This window comes from Gigantopelta aegis, chromosome 6, assembly GCF_016097555.1.
Source record: "Gigantopelta aegis isolate Gae_Host chromosome 6, Gae_host_genome, whole genome shotgun sequence".
NCBI lineage: Eukaryota > Metazoa > Mollusca > Gastropoda > Neomphalida > Peltospiridae > Gigantopelta > Gigantopelta aegis.
The window spans coordinates 16,818,339-16,837,308 of NC_054704.1; the positions used below are offsets into that span (position 1 = coordinate 16,818,339).

General features: G+C 36.0%; 1 protein-coding gene across 4 annotated transcripts in view; it reads left to right on the top strand.

Moving 5' to 3' along the window:
* LOC121374960 (neuronal calcium sensor 2-like) overlaps window positions 1-18,970 on the top strand; it is a 192,142-nt gene that overhangs the window by 150,415 nt on the left and 22,757 nt on the right. Inside the window, exon 1 of one of the 4 annotated variants that reach the window (XM_041502115.1) lies at window positions 7,219-7,742. The exons of the other annotated variants lie outside the window; for them this stretch is intronic. The gene's annotated coding sequence lies outside the window, so the exon portion shown is untranslated. Of the gene's footprint in view, window positions 1-7,218; window positions 7,743-18,970 lie in introns of those variants that run through there. 4 annotated transcript variants of the gene reach the window in all.

Here is an 18,970-nt window from a genome sequence, read left to right on the forward strand (position 1 = left end):
GTAAAATAAATTGACCGAATACTACACGGGACATGTCGAACCATGCATGCATGTGCAAATTGAATTTCACGTTGTTGACGATTAGCAGTGTAAAAATAATCGATAAAATTCATGAATCCTGATAATACAGCTCAAGGCTAATACTACCTATATAATTTCATTACACAATGAATTCTTTAACACAACAAATACTATATGTACAAATCGGAAGTTTCTTTTTTTGTTCAGTATATTTAACTCTCCTGATGGTGCGAGTCATCTCAAAACATGGTTCAAGTGGTTCACTGTACATCAGATAAATGGCCAGCGTGGGATGCAGGACCAAACTGGCAGAGTGCTGGCCTCGGGGATGGGTCACATGAAAAGATAGGAAAGGAATGTGTTTAGTTGCACCCCAGTAAAGTTTAAGATATAGCTGTACACATGGTTAGTGTGATGGTTATTGTCTGAATAGTGTGAGAAGAAACATACTATTAGCATATAGGCATCTCCTACCAAACAGTATCATGTTTTTAACTTATGGCTGTCTCCTACCAAAAAATATCACATTTTTAACTTATGTCTGTCTCCTACCAAACAGTAACACGTTTTTAACTTATGGCTGTCGCCTACCAAACAGTAACATGTTTTTAACTTATGGCTGTCTCCTATCAAACAGTATCACGTTTTTAACTTATGGCTGTCTCCTACCAAATAGTATCACATGTTTAAGCTATGGCCATGTGCTACCAAACAGTATCACATTTTAAGTTATGTCTGTCTCCTACCAAACAGTATCATATTTAACTTATGCCTGTCTCCTACTAAACAGTATCATATTTAACTTATGTCTGTCTCCTACCAAACAGTATCATATTTAACTTATGCTTGTCTCCTACTAAACCGTATCATATTTTAAGTTATGTCTGTCTTCTACCAAACAGTATCATATTTAACTTATGTCTGTCTCCTACTAAATAGTATCATATTTAACTTATGCCTGTCTCCTACCAAACAGTATCACAGTTCAAGTTATGCCTGTCTCCTACCAAACAGTATCACATTTTAAGTTATGTCTGTCTCCTACCAAACAGTATCATATTTAACTTATGCCTGTCTCCTACTAAACAGTATCATATTTAACTTATGTCTGTCTTCTACCAAACAGTATCATATTTAACTTATGCCTGTCTCCTACTAAACAGTATCATATTTTAAGTTATGTCTGTCTCCTACCAAACAGTATCATATTTAACTTATGTCTGTCTCCTACTAAACAGTATCATATTTAACTTATGCCTGTCTCCTACTAAACAGTATCACATTTTTAAGCTATGGCCATGTCCTACCAAACAGTATGATATTTTAAGTTATGCCTGTTTCTTGCCAAACAGTATGATATTTTAAGTTATGTCTGTTTCCTGCCAAACAGTATCACATTTCAACTTATGTCTTGTCTCCTACCTAACAGTCTCTCATTGTAAGTTATGACTATTAAATTATGGTTACTGTCTAGTATAGGTTATGAGTACTAAAAAGTCATTGCTGTATATGTAGATTACTCTTATCAAATTCATTTTCCCACTTTTAGGACAGCAAATACCATAGTGTTTGATATATCACACCTGTTTGAGGACACTATTCTGCAATATTTGGTGTACTGACATCACTTTGGTGAAATGTCAGGTAGATTTGTGCTTAAAATATCACTAAAATGTTTACGAACACTATTCTGCAATACCTGGTGTACTGACATCATTTTAGGACAATATCATGTAGATTTGCAGCTTAAAATGTCATTAAAATGAGATTAAAGCTTAGATAGAGTTTCTTTCTGGTTTGGTGTTTAGTGTTCATCAAGTGATAGTCATTCATATGTTTACCCATGCCTATGAATGTGATCATCCTGTTAGGTCAGATTAACTTTGAATACATGTGGATTTACAAAGTGCTAACATCAGTGCAATTCTTACTGTGACTTCTTAATTTCTAACATAGGTAAGTTTATAATCAAGGTTCATATAGTGATGACAAATCCTTAATTTGACAAGACCTGCTATTTACATTGTACTAATTGATATCGTATATAGAGGATAATAAACAAGTTACCTGTTATTGTCAAATTTATGTCTCGAGTGAAAATTATTTCACAAAGATACATAAATTTGATAATAATTGGTACTGAATTTGTTATTATATTTACTACCCTAGCTAATTGTTGTTGTTTTTAAAACCTTTATTTTCGATATAGGCCTATATCAGCTACACGTCCATGTATATAGAATGTTCTGAGTATTGCTTTAACTTTGTATTTTAATCACATTCACAGAACATTTTCTAAAACCAAAGTTCTATATATGCTTTAATAAATCTATACTGAATTACATTAAACTACCATTTTATTACAAGTATAACACTGAAAACAGAAAGATGTAAACACAAATGCTTTAATCAACGTGACATTGTTTTGTGTACTTTGCCAAATCATGATGACTTCATATTTAATACTGACAATGTGATTGGTCTGTAAGCATCAAATCATCCAATAGTAGTTAAATCAATGCAGAATATTTCCTACTTAGAAAATATGAACAATATTTTCCCCGTTACAAGTGACTGCTGGGGTAATAATTTATTTTAACATTACTGTTAATTAATTAGATGTGTTTTTATATTGATATATATAATGCATTTATGTGTGGAACATGTTATGAAATTATCAGCAATGCAAATAAACATATTCATATTCATATATTCTGGCTTTTAATGTATATTTCATCTGTTTTATCTTCACAATGACCTGCTTTGATGATGATAACTAGTTTAACGTGCCCATAAAACACTAAGGTTTTGAACACGCCTATCCCGAGTCCGACCTCTGATAAGATCGGTGGCCTGACTCGGGATGGAGGGGGTGAGGGGTTGAAAATGGGCAGAATTTCTAAAATAGCAATTAGTAAAAAAGTTAATAGAATAAATAAAAAAAATAAAAAGGTTACAAGCCAAAAATAAAAAAGAATTGACTGCTCGGCCGAATATTTATATAATTCGGAGCATTTTAGAAGGACAGTCCAAAATTAAATAAGAGAAAGAAGAGAGGATCGGACTATTTAATAATATTTAAGAAAAAAAGAAAAAAAGTAATTTCGACATAAAATTTTGAACGCAGATCTAAAAGTTTAAAGTCTGATCGATATGTCCACGCGAGTGGCCTCGTTAAGGCCATTTGGGTGCACAGCTTAAAGGGACGAGATGGGTTGCATCCCGTCAAGAAAACCCCTAGATTGACAGTCGATAGACGTTGAAGGTGTAGGCTGTGCTGAAATACAGATCTTGAGAGCCGGATCCGTCTGAACGAGAGAGAGTATCAGACTAGGGTATAGTCCAGTCATCATGGGTTGGTATAGTGGTGCGGACGGGCCCGACTCCGGAGGATACGAGATGGTATCACTATAAAGCAAGGGACCTGCTTTGGGCTTTAAAACAAGAACTCTGGGTATGAATAAAATCTCCATAAAATAGCAATCTTTCAAATGCTAGCCCAGTGGTAAAGCACTCAACAGAGGCGCAGTCAGTCTAGGATCACTTTGCGTCGGTGGGCCCATTGGGCTATTTCTCGTTCTAGCCAGTGCACCACAAACTGGTATATCAAAGTCCATGGTATGTGCTGTCCTGTGGGAGGAGCATATAAAAGATCTGTTGATGCTAATGGTTTGCTCTGAAGACTATGAGTCAAATTACCAAATGTTTGATATGAAATAAATCAATGTGCTCTAGTGGTGTCATAAAACAAAACAATCTTATTCCCATGTATGACATGATTAAAGTCAAATTACAATTACAATTTTTCTTGAAACCTTTGAATTATTTCAATCATTACTTTCATATTTGTGATGAGTTTATTGTGAAGCAACAATCCGTCAAATACACACACAATATAGACATTGTGCCTGTGAGTATGAAGGAAGGAAGGAAATATTTTATTTAATGATGCACTCAACAAATTTTATTTACGGTTATATGGCGTTGGACATGGTTAAGGACCACACAGATATTGAGAAAGGAAACCTGCTGTCGCCACTTTGTGGACTACTCTTTCCGATTAACAGCAAAGGATCTTTTGTATGCACCATCCCACAGACAGGATAGCACATATCACAGCCTTTGATATACCAGTCGTGGTGCACTGGCTGGAATGAGAAATAGCCCAAGAGTAAGATCATGGCTATTCAGTTTACTATTTCTGATTGCTGATGGTCCATGTACAAAATGTTTCATAACTCGCTTGGTTTGTTTTATTCAATTTAATATATGTCTATAGGTGTCATTTTATTCTCTGCTGTTCATGTTAGAGCCTTGGGCCTTGTTTTTCTATCAATTTGCATGCATAGCTGTACCTGATATGTATCTATATGTATAAATCTTTCCCATTAGGACATGGAATGAAATACTATATGCCTTTTGTTGGTTTTTTGTTTACACAGTAAGTATATTTACTGTTGTTTAAATATAGCTGCATCTGCTATAATGTGTTAGTTTGTTATTTCTCAAGCTAAACCAAGATGCTTAAATACATACACACACACCTTCACTTGCTTATATATGGCATATATGTATAACTAGTGTTATTGTAAACTAAATCAATACATGATATATATGTATAACGTGTGTTACTGTAAACTAAATCAATTTTTTTTATTATTCATTAATCTGTACTAAATTGGAAGTTCAGAGCAAAATCAGGAAATACTAGTAAAAAAGCTATTTTCTTGCTCATGTAGTCATTAAAAACCTACAATAATTAACTTAATCCGGGCAGTACAAATGTAAAACGAGTAACATCTTCCATGTAACATACAATAAAGTATCAAATGGCAATTAAAACATGATAGGATTTTCAGCCCACCTGGCTCAAAGGGCCATAGGAGCTTATGTGATGACATGACGTCTGTCAACTTTTCACTTTTTCAACTTCTACTCAAGTTTCACAAGGCAGGTTTCAGTTTGATTGACCTAGACATACTTGACTTCTTCTCAAGTTCCACTAGGCAGATTTCATCCAAACTTGCTACAAATGATCCTCTCATTGCTGTGACCAAGTGTTGTTATTTTTCAGGCTTTTATGAATCCAAGATGGCTGCCCTGGCCTCTTGATCAAGACATTTTTAACTTCTCAAATTTCATCAGAATTTAGTACAAATGAACCTCTCATGGACCTGACTAAGTGTTGTTATTTTTAAAGCCAATTTAAATAAAATCCAAGATAGCCACCCTGGCCTCTGATAGGCTAGGACATTTCAACTTTTTCAAAGTTGCACTAGGCAGATTTCAACCAAATGTGGTTTAAATTATCCTCTCTTGGCCTTGCAAGTATTGGTGCCAATTCAAAATCCAATATGGCCACCATGTTTCACCAAGCAGATCTCAGCCACACTTGGTTCAAATGATTCTCTTGTGTCCCTGACCAAGTGTTTTTAGTTTTTGTGATGATTCAAAATCTAATATGGTGCTCGAACTTCTGACTGGAAGGAAGGAAGGAAATGTTTTATTTAACGACAAACTCAACACATTTTATTTACGGTTATATGGCATCGAACATATGGTTAAGGACCACACAGATATTGAGAGTGGAAAACCGCTGTCGCCACTTCATGGGCTACTTTTTTCGATTAGTAGTAACACAACCTTTGATATACCAGTCATGGTGCACTGGCTGAAGCTAGAAATAGCCCAATAGGCCCACTGATAGAGATCGATCCCAGACTGACTGCACATCAAGCAAACACATTACCACTGGGCTATGTCCCACCCCCCTCTGAGAAATTTTATACTTGATATAAATAACACTTGTACAAATACATGATTGTTTACTAGTCAAAACTGCAGTTGTTGATATTTTGTCCTCTACCATTCCAACCGTAGGGGACTATAGGTTTCTTCCCTATCCTTCTGTCTCCTCTCTGCCTGTCTGTCCTGTTTGTCTGTCCATCTGTCCCACATATATTTTTCCAGAATTTTTTGTTTGCAATGCTTAAGATATTGAACTGAAATTGTTGTGCACAGATACAGATCAAGTTTGATGTTCATCATGATTTACCCATTTTTGACCAAATTATGGCCATTGAGAGAGCAAAGTTTGTTGGGCCCTGTATTGGACATTAATTGTTCTAGCAGTTCACTCAGAATGCTTATTGTTTATATATATATTTATATATATGTATATGTATTAGTTGGCGAAACTATGTTCCAGAAGCATCTGATTTGGTGCTGTGCAAGTTGCAAACTATTTGCACAACTTAAGCTAGCTACCATGTAACATCTGATTTGGATTTTCATGCCAAATAAACAAGCTGCCAAATCTGGTGATTTTATTTTTTGAATAATTTGTGTAATTAGCTAATTATTGCTAATTTAGTTTGGTGCAGAACATGTAACTGATTTTTTTTAAATACTAAGAAAGTTAATTAATAACAGCTACAGATGTCAAGGCTTTTAAGGTGTCAGATATTTTAAACATCTGGCTTTCATAAAAATATTTAATAAAAGCAGAACATCTGTTGCTCAATTCAATAAGCCAACCTAAAAGAAAGAAAGAGAAAAAACATTTTAGCAGTAACCAAATCATATTACTTTTTTGTTTTATTTTTCATCATAGAAAAAGTCCCATCAGCAACAAACCTACTTCTAAAATGGTGGGTTGGGTAATTTATCATAGTTTGTCACTAATGAGACAAAATGATTCTATACAAATTATGCTGAAGTCTTACTAGGAGCTTTTATCTAAAAAAAAAAAAAAAAAAAAAAAAAAAAAAAAAAATCACAAAAACAACTGCTAGTGTTTTGAAGTGATACACATGTATATTTTACAAGCTGCCATTTGCTATTTGACATATTATGTAAATAATGAAATATATATTTTTTAATCATTTACAAGTGGGTTTTTTTGTCTCCCCACCCCCCTATTCGTTCAAGTGGGCCAATGTATAGTTACTGGAATAAAATGAATTTAGTTTCAATAATACAAGCTCAGGACATATATCTACAACCTCAAGTTAACTTGAGTTAACATAAACAAATGAGCAATGAGAATTCCCCCCCCCCCCCCCCGATGATACATCATACTAAACCATTCACACAGTGATCAAGCATAACACTGAGGATGAGCAAGAGTCTTTTTGATTGGATGATTCACAAAAAGCCTTAATTACTGTTCCTTGTTACGACCTGTGTTGCGATTAGTTTACATCATATCTGGGAGAAGTCGATGAATCTATCTGCATATCTTACCGAAGTATTCCATTTAGAAAATAACACATAAAAGTCGTCACTATTTAAGAGTTATGTTGGAAGAGTCGCTTCGCGCTGAAACATTGATTTTTGTTGCGGGTCCCGAGCACACGGTTTGGACGACTTCACTTGACGATTGATAAACGTTGCAGCAACACGAGGAATCGGGCACTCGGAGGAATTTCACAAACCACTTCGGATAATTGTTTCAACTTTACTTTTAAGCTCATGTTGGAGGGTTTGGCTTCCTTTTCTTTTTTTTTCTTTCTTTCTTTTTTTTTTTGACTTCATAATGGATGTTGGGTGTTTTAGTTTTTTATTAAGATACAAAGCAGTTGTTCGGAGCTAGAGGTGGGCAGACAGTTTTGTTATTACAACTGTCTGTATACAGGAATTGGCTGAGCGAAGTTATAAAAAGGATGATTCAACTTTTGGCAGGTGTTTTTGTGTGGATGTACGTGTAGTTAACAATTGCAGTAAGTTGCTTCTTTATTTTCGTATAGTCAAACTTGTTTAGAAAGACCACCCACAATATTAAAAAAAAAAAAGGCCTTTATGAGCCGGTGGCCTTTCTATATGTTTTTTTGTGTTTTTTTGTTTTACAAAATGTGTTCATAGGAAGAATGATCATATCTGAATAGCCTTTAAGACAGGAGTTGTTATACAAGGTGTCTGGTATATGAAGTTTCTAATTTTCTAAGCAGGTTCTTGACTTGGATTTAAAAAAATAATCTGTTAAATTATTGTCTTATATTTGTATAATGTAGATGAACATTTTAAATTTGTTTTTAAATTTAGTTTGATTGTAAACTATTTAATTTAAATACAAAGTTCAAAATTTTTCCAACTGAAACCCGGTTATTAAAAAACCCTAATAATCTCAATGTTTCAAGGACCAAATAGTGACATTTTCAAGATAAAAAAACTGAACTGATTGACAGGTAAACTAGCAAGGTAATTACAAGTATTATCTTCAAGAATAACTTGCCATTTACAAAGAATTTTTTTACAAAGCAGGCAGTGGCTAAGTAAACAATGAGCAAAATTTTTTTATGAAGTAATTTTTCTGGGACTGGAGATTGTCTTTTTACAATACTGCAGTTTAGATAACTGATTCAGTTGTAGTTTTCTTTAATGGTTTTAGACAGAATCTTTTTTTATCTTTGTTTTTTTCATCTTGGATATGATATTTTGTTAAACATGTATGATGTGATTCAAAAAATCTTAAATATTTTAATTTTTTTCTGAGTTGTAAGGATTATGGACAAAGGTAGTTAAATAAACATCTGTGTGTGTGTTTCATTTTGTCCATAATCCCATGAATCTATGAAAAACAATAATAGAAGATTATTGTTATTAAATTTGACAGTTGCAGCATAAAAAGCATATTGCATGCTTTGCATTTTTGTGGTCCATAAATCACAATGAAGAAAACATGAATTGTAATGTCTGCAAAAAGAAAGTGACAGTGGTACAGTAGAGCATATGATTGATCAAGGTATTATTTATTACTAAACATTTTAATTAATGTAAAAAAAAATCATAATGTTTATTTGGGTTTTATACTGCTTTAAATGTATAAACATTAATACGTCTTTATTTCACAGTTGTTTAAGATACTTTTATCAGGGAAAATTACAATATTTTTCTAGGGATGGGAGTGCAATTCTAAAAAAGAGCACTCACAGTATTTAAAAAATGCTAAGATACATTTTATTTATATACATATACATAATTTCCCATGGCTTACTCAATATAATCTGCCCCACAATAAAATGAAACAAATTCATTATATTTATACATTAAGCACATGATTTTGGTCCACTTCAAAGTTTGAAAAGGGAATGCACATACCTAAAACCCACCCCTCTGATTTGTACCAGTCCAGTGACATGGTGGGCTTGCTTCTCAGTGTGTTTATTGATAGTGGTAATTTATCAATTTAATGAGGTCTTCTGCTGTATTTGTTTATAGCATCAGTAAAAGATGACATAATAAAAATCCATGTATAGCCACTTTAAAAAAAGTGATATTGTAAGTTTCAAAGAAAACTAATTTTTTATCTTAGAACTACTTGAGTGAAGACTTGTATTCTGACAGACTGCCAAAATGATGATTAAACACAAGAAGAAGAAAACATTTTGTAATTCAAGTGAAAACTGGTTAGACAAGAAATCTTTGTTATGTTCTAGATCTATTAAGAATTAATCAAAGGACTAATACGAATCCACTTAGTAGACTCTTCTCAGTAATTTGCATGGTTTTTTTTCAAATGAAAGCATCAAATAAACTTCTAACTGAAGACATTTTTTTCACAAAAATGTGTTTTATAAAGTCACATCTGCATCCACTTACCACATACTTCACTTACACATAAGCTTTACCTTATTAAAATAGTTTCAATTCCATTATTCTGTGAACTCACATGAGGTGTGACGCACTGATGAGGGTGATCTCCATTATTCTGTTCGTGGCAGGCCATCGGTCTACAGGCTGGTAGGTACTGGGTTCGGATCCCAGTCGAGGCATGGGATTTTTAATCCAGATACCGACTCCAAACCCTGAGTGAGTGCTCCGCAAGGCTCAATGGGTAGGTGTAAACCACTTGCACCGACCAGTGATCCATAACTGGTTCAACAAAGGCCATGGTTTGTGCTATCCTGCCTGTGGGAAGCGCAAATAAAAGATCCCTTGCTGCCTGTCGTAAAGAAGAGTAGCCTATGTGGCGACAGCGGGTTTCCTCTAAAAACAGTGTCAGAATGACGATATGTTTGATGTCCAATAGCCGATGATAAGATTAAAAATCAATGTGCTCTAGTGGCGTCGTTAAATAAAACAAACTTTACTTTACTTTTACCATTATTCTGTGAACTCACATGAGGTGTGACGCACTGATGAGGGTGATCTCCATTATTCTGTGAACTCACATGAGGTGTGACGCACTGATGAGGGGGATCTCCATTATTCTGTGAACTCACATGAGGTGTGATGATGCACTGATGAGGGTGATCTCCATCTTATCTTGGGTGGGATGTAGCCTAATTTTACAGAGTTTCCATGATGCTTGGTTGGTCTAGGATCGATCCCCATTGTTGGGCCGATTAGGCTATTTCTCGTTCTAGACTGTTCACCATAACTGGTATATCAAAGATTTGGTATGTGCTATCCTGCAAGGCATAACTGGTATATCAAAGCTGTGGTATGTGCTATCCTGTCTTGTATGGTGCATTTAAAAGATCCCTTGCTACTAATAGAAACATGTAGTTTGTTTCCTCTGTAAGACTGTATTTCAGAATTACCAGATGTTTTCATCCAATAGCTGATGATATAAATTAATGTGCTCTAGTGGTGTCGTTAAACAAAACAAATTTTAAACTTGTAAATTTTGTCCAGTGCTGTATGACTTGTACATCAAAGGATGTGATATTGCTGCTTTTCCGAAGATGTAACCTATGTGGCAGCAGAAGGTTTCCTTTTTCACTATTCAAACCAAGTGTTGAACTAACCAGGCTGGTAGGTACCGGGTTCACAGCCCAGTACCAGCTCCCACTCAAGAGCAAGTTTTCTTAAATCAATGGGTAGGTGTAGACCACTACGCCATCTTCTCTCTCACTAACCACTAACAACTAACCGACTGTCCTGGACAGACAGCCCAGATAGCTGAGGTGTGTGCGCAGGACAGTGTGCTTGAACCTTAATTGGATATAAGCACGAAAATAAGTTGAAATGAATGAAATGAACTGACTGAATAGCTGAAGTTCCAACTCTGCTGAGGTATGATAAACAAATACTCCTTTCCACTGCTTGTGTGTTGCAGTTCTTCACTCTGTTAGAGGATCAATATGACTCAGTCTTTATATAGCATCTACTCATTTCAGTGTCTTCTCCGTGTGGTGCTCTTTGTAATAGAAGAACTCTTAATATGTAGATAATACACTTGATGATGTTTTTCATAATAATGTGAAAATATTAGTTTGGAAACCAAAAGTAATTAGAAATTGCATTAGTACTGTTTTAATACATTTAAATTTTAACATTTATTATTGACTTTCAAAACATGTATCTACTGATATACTGCTGTTGTAGTGGATATGACTGACAATGGTAGTACTTAACTGGGTACTGTCTGTATTGACCAACCAGATATAGGCTACTGGTTTACCCAACTGGTAGGGGAGATAACAATATAAGAATTTAATCTTCAGTAAGATTTGGGATGGATTATAGATAAATTGATCAATGTGTTAATATTGTGTACTTTTTTAATATTTATTTATTTATTTAACAAACTTTTTTTTTTCTTTTCTTTGGTTTTTTACCGATTTTTTTTCTTTCTAACTGGCATGTACTGTTGGACTAATTGGCAGCCATTTGCCTTTAATCTAATGTTAAGTTTGTTTTACTGAGTGTGTATGTTTGTTATGTGCATGTTGGTGGATATATGGCATCTGTTAACTTTTACCCTTAAAGCCGCATGCCCTAGTTCCATCCAGCGAAAATAAATTATAATTTTGGTTAATCTACAAACCTGTAACACACTTAGATCACGTTTTTATAAAATGGAGTGAAAAAGCAGGATACAATGGGAATCCCCATGTCCCAATTGCTTGAAATAATTTTGAAAGTTAGTATTCTGATGTCACCGGTAGATGTCGCTCGAAGCACAAAAATGTCTACGTCACGACAAATTTAACAGAGTGCACACAGACTTGGGGTGCGTTCCTTTCACCTCTCCTGAACATGTTCCAATTGTTCTGTCTGGGACAGTGAAAGGAATGAGTTTGGAACAGGAAGTTACTTTACGAACATGGGTGCTTCTGTTTAGGAAGTGGCTGCTGCAGCAATCATGATACTTGAATCGGAATAAGACGACACTGACCATGTTGACTATACTACAGTGTTTGAAATAAATTTTATATATACTGTGCCAAATAAGTTTAGCAATTACGTACAAGATATGAAATACAGACAACCTGATTGGATGTTGAATTTATTTGTACACATTATTTCATTGATACAGCATTTCTGAATGTAGCCAGCAGTAACACGTTGTCACGGTGTCAACGTCGTCACTTTAATCACAACTGATGAAACGGAGGGGTACATCTACCAAAATGTTGAGAGAGGCTTGATAATGTGTGTGTGCACCAGTGGCATTGATGACAGCAGTACATCATTGTCTCATGCTTCTAATGAGACCATTAATCTCAGGAACAGTAATTGCGTTCCATTCCCGGTGCAGAGCAATTTGTAGGTCATGGACATTAAGGATATGAGGATGGTTTTCGCGTACCCTACGGCCCAGTAGGTCCCATGCATGCTCAATTGGGGACAAGGCAGGGGACTTTGGTGGCCAGTTCAACACTTGGATGTGGTTCCGCTCAAGAAGATTAGTGGTTAGCCTAGCGGTATGTGGTCTAGCGTTGTCATGTTGAAACAGAAAGCCAGGATGCTGCTGCAGGAATGGAATGACCACTGGTGTAATGATCTCGTCGCAGTAACGTTGAGCAGTCATGTTTCCGTGAATGAAAACAAGATCTGTTTTACCTCCACCATGAATGCCGGCCCAGACCATGATGCTGCCACCACCATATCGGTCATGCTGAATGATGTTGTCTGCATCATATCGTTCTCCCCGTTGCCTCCATACACGACACCTACCATCCGCAAACTGAACACAAAACCTGGATTCATCTGTGAATAATGTCTGATCCCATTGTCTGCATCGCCAGTGTTGGTGTATTCTGGCCCATCTCAGACGTTCCTGAATGTGACGCGCTGTCAGGAGAACAGCAACAACAGGGTGACGTGCTTGTAATCCAGTAGCATGGAGACGGTTACGGACTGTTTGAGCTTGAATTCTAGTGCCTGTGGTTTGCTGCAAAGTATGGGCTAAACGAGGAGCACTTTCGAACCTGTGACGTCGAGATGACGTCACTAAATACCGATCTTCCCTTGGAGTAGTTAATCATTGTCTACCAGAATGTGGTCGATCTCACACTTGCCCAGTTTGGTGTACGCGTTGTCGGAGTCATGATATGGTACTGTCATGAACACGAAAGTACTGAGCGACGTCGTGTACACGTTGGCCGGCGTTAAGCCGTCCCATTGCTTCATGACGTTGATTTTCCGTTAAGCCTGGATGGCGACCCCTTATAACAGGATAAATTCGTCCTTTTGTTTTTGGATAATGTTGGTTCAGTGCATCAAAATGTGATTTCAATACATCCGTATTGCACGCGCTTCTGCGACAGCACGAGCGCACCGCGTTTGCACGTGCAGTACACATAGCAGCATGCGATATGACAAATGGTGTTCTTTTCATTACCCAAAGCGATAGGGCATATGCAACTAACATATTACCAAGGTTTATCACTTTATTTTAATTTATTTGGAAGCAACAGTCGTTTACAAAAACTTGCTAAACTTTTTTGGTTAAGTATATATATTTTGTATAAACCGCAATTAGCCTATATTTGCTATTCGGAACCGGGTACTAGTGCCTAACCTATTGTCATTAGCAATTAGATGCACTGTTTATTATTGGTGGTGGGTGGTAGGTAGTAGTGGTAGTGGTGGTGGTGGTAGTAGTAGTAGCAGTAGTAGTAGTAGTAGTCGTCGTCAGGGGTGGAGAGGCACTTGCCCTCCCCAGGACGAAAATGTAAGATTTTTTTTCCTACTCTATTTAAATAAAGGTAACAATATAGCTTGTGTCCCTCACCCCCACCCCCACCCCCTAAGGTTGTATCCCCTCTCCAGATATCGTAAGACTTAGCAAAATTATTGGTTTTAAGGGTATTGGTTTTAAGGGTTTGTAACGTTTTGTATTGAGATACTTACTTGTCTGAACTTTATTGTTAATGAAAATGTTCACGAACTGTGAAGAAAAACCTCACAAATGAACAAGCAAACGACAACAAATCAGATGTTGACTGCACGAACCGTGCACGAGAAAACAAACCGAACCAAAATGATAATGGTCACATGGTATACCAATGTCTGTAACATTGAAATGGGAATATCCCCTCTAAAAATAGATTAGACGTTTTTTTCTCAGAGGCACGTGCCTTTTTAAGAAATACAAAAAATGCATTTTGTGGCATTACAAACACCAGGATTATCAGGATTATCAAAAAACACTTCAGGTGAATGGAAATGTATATTCTAAATAATAAACGGTAAGTAAAGTGTAATTTTATTTGTGAAAAAATGGGTTTAATAACGAAAAACAACGGCGTAATGGTTAACAACTAGGGTGTGTCCCTTTAACAAAATGTTCTTAGGATGTTTCTTCTTTAGAAATATTTACTTCAACAAGAATGGATAGAATACTGATAAAAAGATTGTTGGCAGGTGAATAGTACCATAGTTGAAATGAATGCATATTTATATTGGAGAAAACAGGACGATTTTTCAGATAGAATGTCAAGATAGGCATTAGTTATGTTTGATATACAGCTTTAGTGTTAAATGACAAAAACATTTAACATCATCTTCTTTATTATCTTTTAATCAACGCAAAATGACATTTTAATCTAGTTTAAATTCCTGTTAAAGTTTAGCTAGAGTTCAGGTAAAGTGATAAAATGTTTATTACCTATGAACAATTCCAAATCAATACATCATGACATTCTAAACTTGGTTAAATCTGTGTGTTAAAGTTTATCTATAGTTCAGGTAAACAGGTTTTTAAAATGGTTTTTTCCCCTTTGAATCTTTCCATGGATTTTTTTTATATGTGGACCATACAAAAGAAAACAGGTGTCAAACATATGGTAATTGATTACATCACTTGGTAAAGAAAATAAAGCAAAGGAGAAGAACATTTAATGACTAAAACGTGAAATCATTTTAAACTACAGCTATTTGATGTCAGTTATATATACAGTGGTTGCAACACTTGCCCTAGATACTGATAGAAGAAACTCACGGCTGCCAGATACTGGTTAGCAGCAAGGGGTCTTTTATATGCATTTTCTCACAGATGTGAAATCATACATACCACATCTACAATGTAATCCTGAGAATGAAGAAAGAAATATGCCAGTGCCTCATAGGAACTCTTATCAATAGGATAGCACATACCTTGGTACAGGATAGCACATACCTTGGCCTTTAATATACCAGTCATGGAGAAAACTGGATGGAATTAGAAATAACATTGGCATCTACTGCAATGGGATTTTCCATACAGACAGGATAGCACATACCTTAGCCTTTGATATACCAGTCAGAGAGAAGTGGCTATAATGAGAAATAATAATGGAGTCTACTGCAATGGAATTTTCCCATTGACAGGATAGCACATACCTTGGCCTTTGACATGCCAGTCATAGATAGATTGTTTGGAATGAGAAATAACAATGGCGTCTACTCCAGTAGGATTTCCCATAAAAATAGGATAGCATATACCTTGACGTTTGATATTCTAGTCATAGAAAATCCTGGGTTGAATGAGAAATAACAATGTCGTCTACTGCAGTGGGATTTTACCAAAAATATGATAACACATACCTTGACTTTTCATATACTAGTCATAGAAAAAACTGGGTTGAATGAGAAATAACAATGAGTCTACTGTATCTAACAGGTATTGATCCTGTAACTCACCATGCCTCAGGCAGTTCTCTACCAATCGGCTACATTCAAATCGTCAGCCAAGCTACATTCATCCTAGCACAACTCGATTGGTATCTATAAGCCTTTGGAATCCATGGGTATCAAACAATTCTTTCTTTACATTTTTTTAAATGAGCTTATTGAACATTCTGAATTAATGTTCTGTTTATTTTATTAGCTTTAGGCTTACTTGTGTTTGAACTCAATAGAGAAAAGTAACATGAGAATAATACTTTTCATGTTTGCATACAGCACTTGTCCTACAAGAAACGAACATGTATTAATGGATCTTTCTGGGTTTTTTAAAGATGCTATGTTTAATGGAGGATATTATTGGAAGCTTGCAAGCTTTGTAAAACATTGATTCTTTGAAAAGATGCTGCTTGGAGATTTATCAGAGGACAAAGATGATTGGTTGAAAATACAACATGATGGTCAAGTATACTCGAACAAAGTGCTGTGAGATATAGATTTGCTTTCTTCAAGGAAATCTAATCGTGTATTAAGCTGATAGCAGGAACTTGTAAAGCAGAAATGATGATAACTAGATTTCTTTTGGATTAAAATGTTTTTCTTGGACCAAGATATAAATGTAGGAAAGAAAAACTTAGCATTGCAAATGTCTTGTGTAAGATTTAAAGTTATATGCACCTCTAGTTTTCAGATTAAAAAAAAAAAGGTTATATATAGGCCTCTTAACTGAAGGGATTGATCTGGGGTTGTCAAACCCTGTGACTAGGCAATTGTGCATTTATGATAGCTAGATCCTTCTGATATATTCTATTTGGGTATGTGTGTGTGTGTGGGGTGAGTTATTGCATTGTGTTAGAGCATGTCACGAATGAGTGATAAGCGTTGTGTTATTTTATACAACAAATAGTGTTTATGCTAAAATGAAAGAATTTTTTTTCAGGCAAATTCCTTCTGACCCTTAGTAAAGTGTCATTCCCTACACATACAAAATTGTTGCTACTTACAATGTCTTCTTTGAAGTATACATTTTTACACAGCTGATGTAATGTGTTTTGTCATAAATGTGTATGCCTGTACAATCCCAGAATAGTTTGTTTTATGGAAGGACTGTAATAACATGCTGTATATATAACATGCTCTATTTTCCAGTACATTCCTCTCAGTTTGTGTGTAACTGTATCAGTATGATGATTTCTGCTCTGTTGTTCTTAAGCTGGTTTTCATTATTAGTTCCCTACCTATCCAACCAGAGGAGATTATAGGTTTTGTCTCCATCTGTCTGTCTGTCTGTCTGTCCATCTGTCTATCCCACATATAGTTTTCCGAACCTTTTTTCCACAATAACATTTTGTATATAGCTTTTATCATGTACTGTTACAGACCAAGTTTTGACTTTCTTGGCAGTTTACCCATTTTTGACAGACTTTTAGCTTTGAACTTAGGAAATAAAAACATTTTTTTTCCAGACATGTTTTTCGGAATGGCTTAGAATATTAAGCTGAAATTTTGTGTATAGCTTTGTACTGTTACAGATCAAGTTTGATTTTTATGGTGATTTTTCCCATTATTCTAAAAGTTATGGCTGTTGAACTTAGAGGATAAAAAAATCTTGTTGGGCCCAGTAGGGGACATGTATTGCTTTAGCAGTACTCTCACAGTGCTTGCTTTACAGACATGTATTGCTTTAGCAGTACCCTCACGATGCTTGCTTTACAGACACTTATTGCTTTAGCAGTCCTCTCACGGTGCTTGCTTTACAGACACGTATTGCTTTAGCAGTCCTCTCACGGTGCTTGCTTTACAGACACGTATTGCTTTAGCAGTCCTCTCACGGTGCTTGCTTTACAGACACGTATTGCTTTAGCAGTACCCTCACGGTGCTTGCTTTACAGACACGTATTGCTTTAGCAGTCCTCTCACGGTGCTTGCTTTACAGACACGTATTGCTTTAGCAGTACCCTCACGGTGCTTGCTTTACAGACACGTATTGCTTTAGCAGTACCCTCACGGTGCTTGCTTTACAGACACGTATTGCTTTAGCAGTACCCTCACGGTGCTTGCTTTACAGACACGTATTGCTTTAGCAGTACCCTCACGGTGCTTGCTTTACAGACACGTATTGCTTTAGCAGTACCCTCACGGTGCTTGCTTTACAGACACGTATTGCTTTAGCAGTACCCTCACGGTGCTTGCTTTACAGACACGTATTGCTTTAGCAGTCCTCTCACGGTGCTTGCTTTACAGACACGTATTGCTTTAGCAGTATTCTCACGGTGCTTGCTTTACAGACACATATTGCTTTAGCAGTATTCTCACGGTGCTTGCTTTACAGACATGTATTGCTTTAGCAGTCCTCTCACGGTGCTTGCTTTACAGACATGTGAAGAGATTAATCCATAGTTTCAAGATGAACAGTTTGAGATGACCCTGTATTTTTTTAATGTGTGATAGCACTTTAATTGAGTGTCTGTATTGGTTTTCAGTGGCATAAATCCACAATGTTGGATATTTGGCCATATGAAGAACACAATGCATGAAACATAGTTGAATTTAGTATTGTAAAAATAATGTCTCTAACCTATTTTGTCAGTATATTAATGTTTGGGGGGGGGGGGGGGTTGCTTGTTTTTTTAACAACACCACTGGAGCATATTGATTCAAATTAATTGTCAGCTATTGAATGTCAAACATTTGGTCATTCTGACAGTCATCAGAGGAATCCCGCTAATGCAGCAAGGGATCTTTTATATGCACTTTCCCACAGACAGGAAAGCATATACCACGGCCTTTGACCAGTTGTGGTGCACTGGTTGGAATTTAAAAAAACTCAGTCAGTTGAATGGATCCACTAAGGTGGTTTGATCCTGTGATGCAAGCACCTCATGTGAGCACTAACTAACTGAACTAAATCCCAGCCTGTATATTGAGTCTGAATGACACTGTATAGTAGCTCCTCCAGCTTGATTTAATATATGTATATATGTACCTATATGTACTAGTATATGAGCCAAATTTACAAAGCCCATTTTTATTTTACATGCATGTAACTTCATGATTGACAAGGGGTAGGACGTAGCCCAGTGGTAAAGCATTTGCTCGATGCACGGTCAGT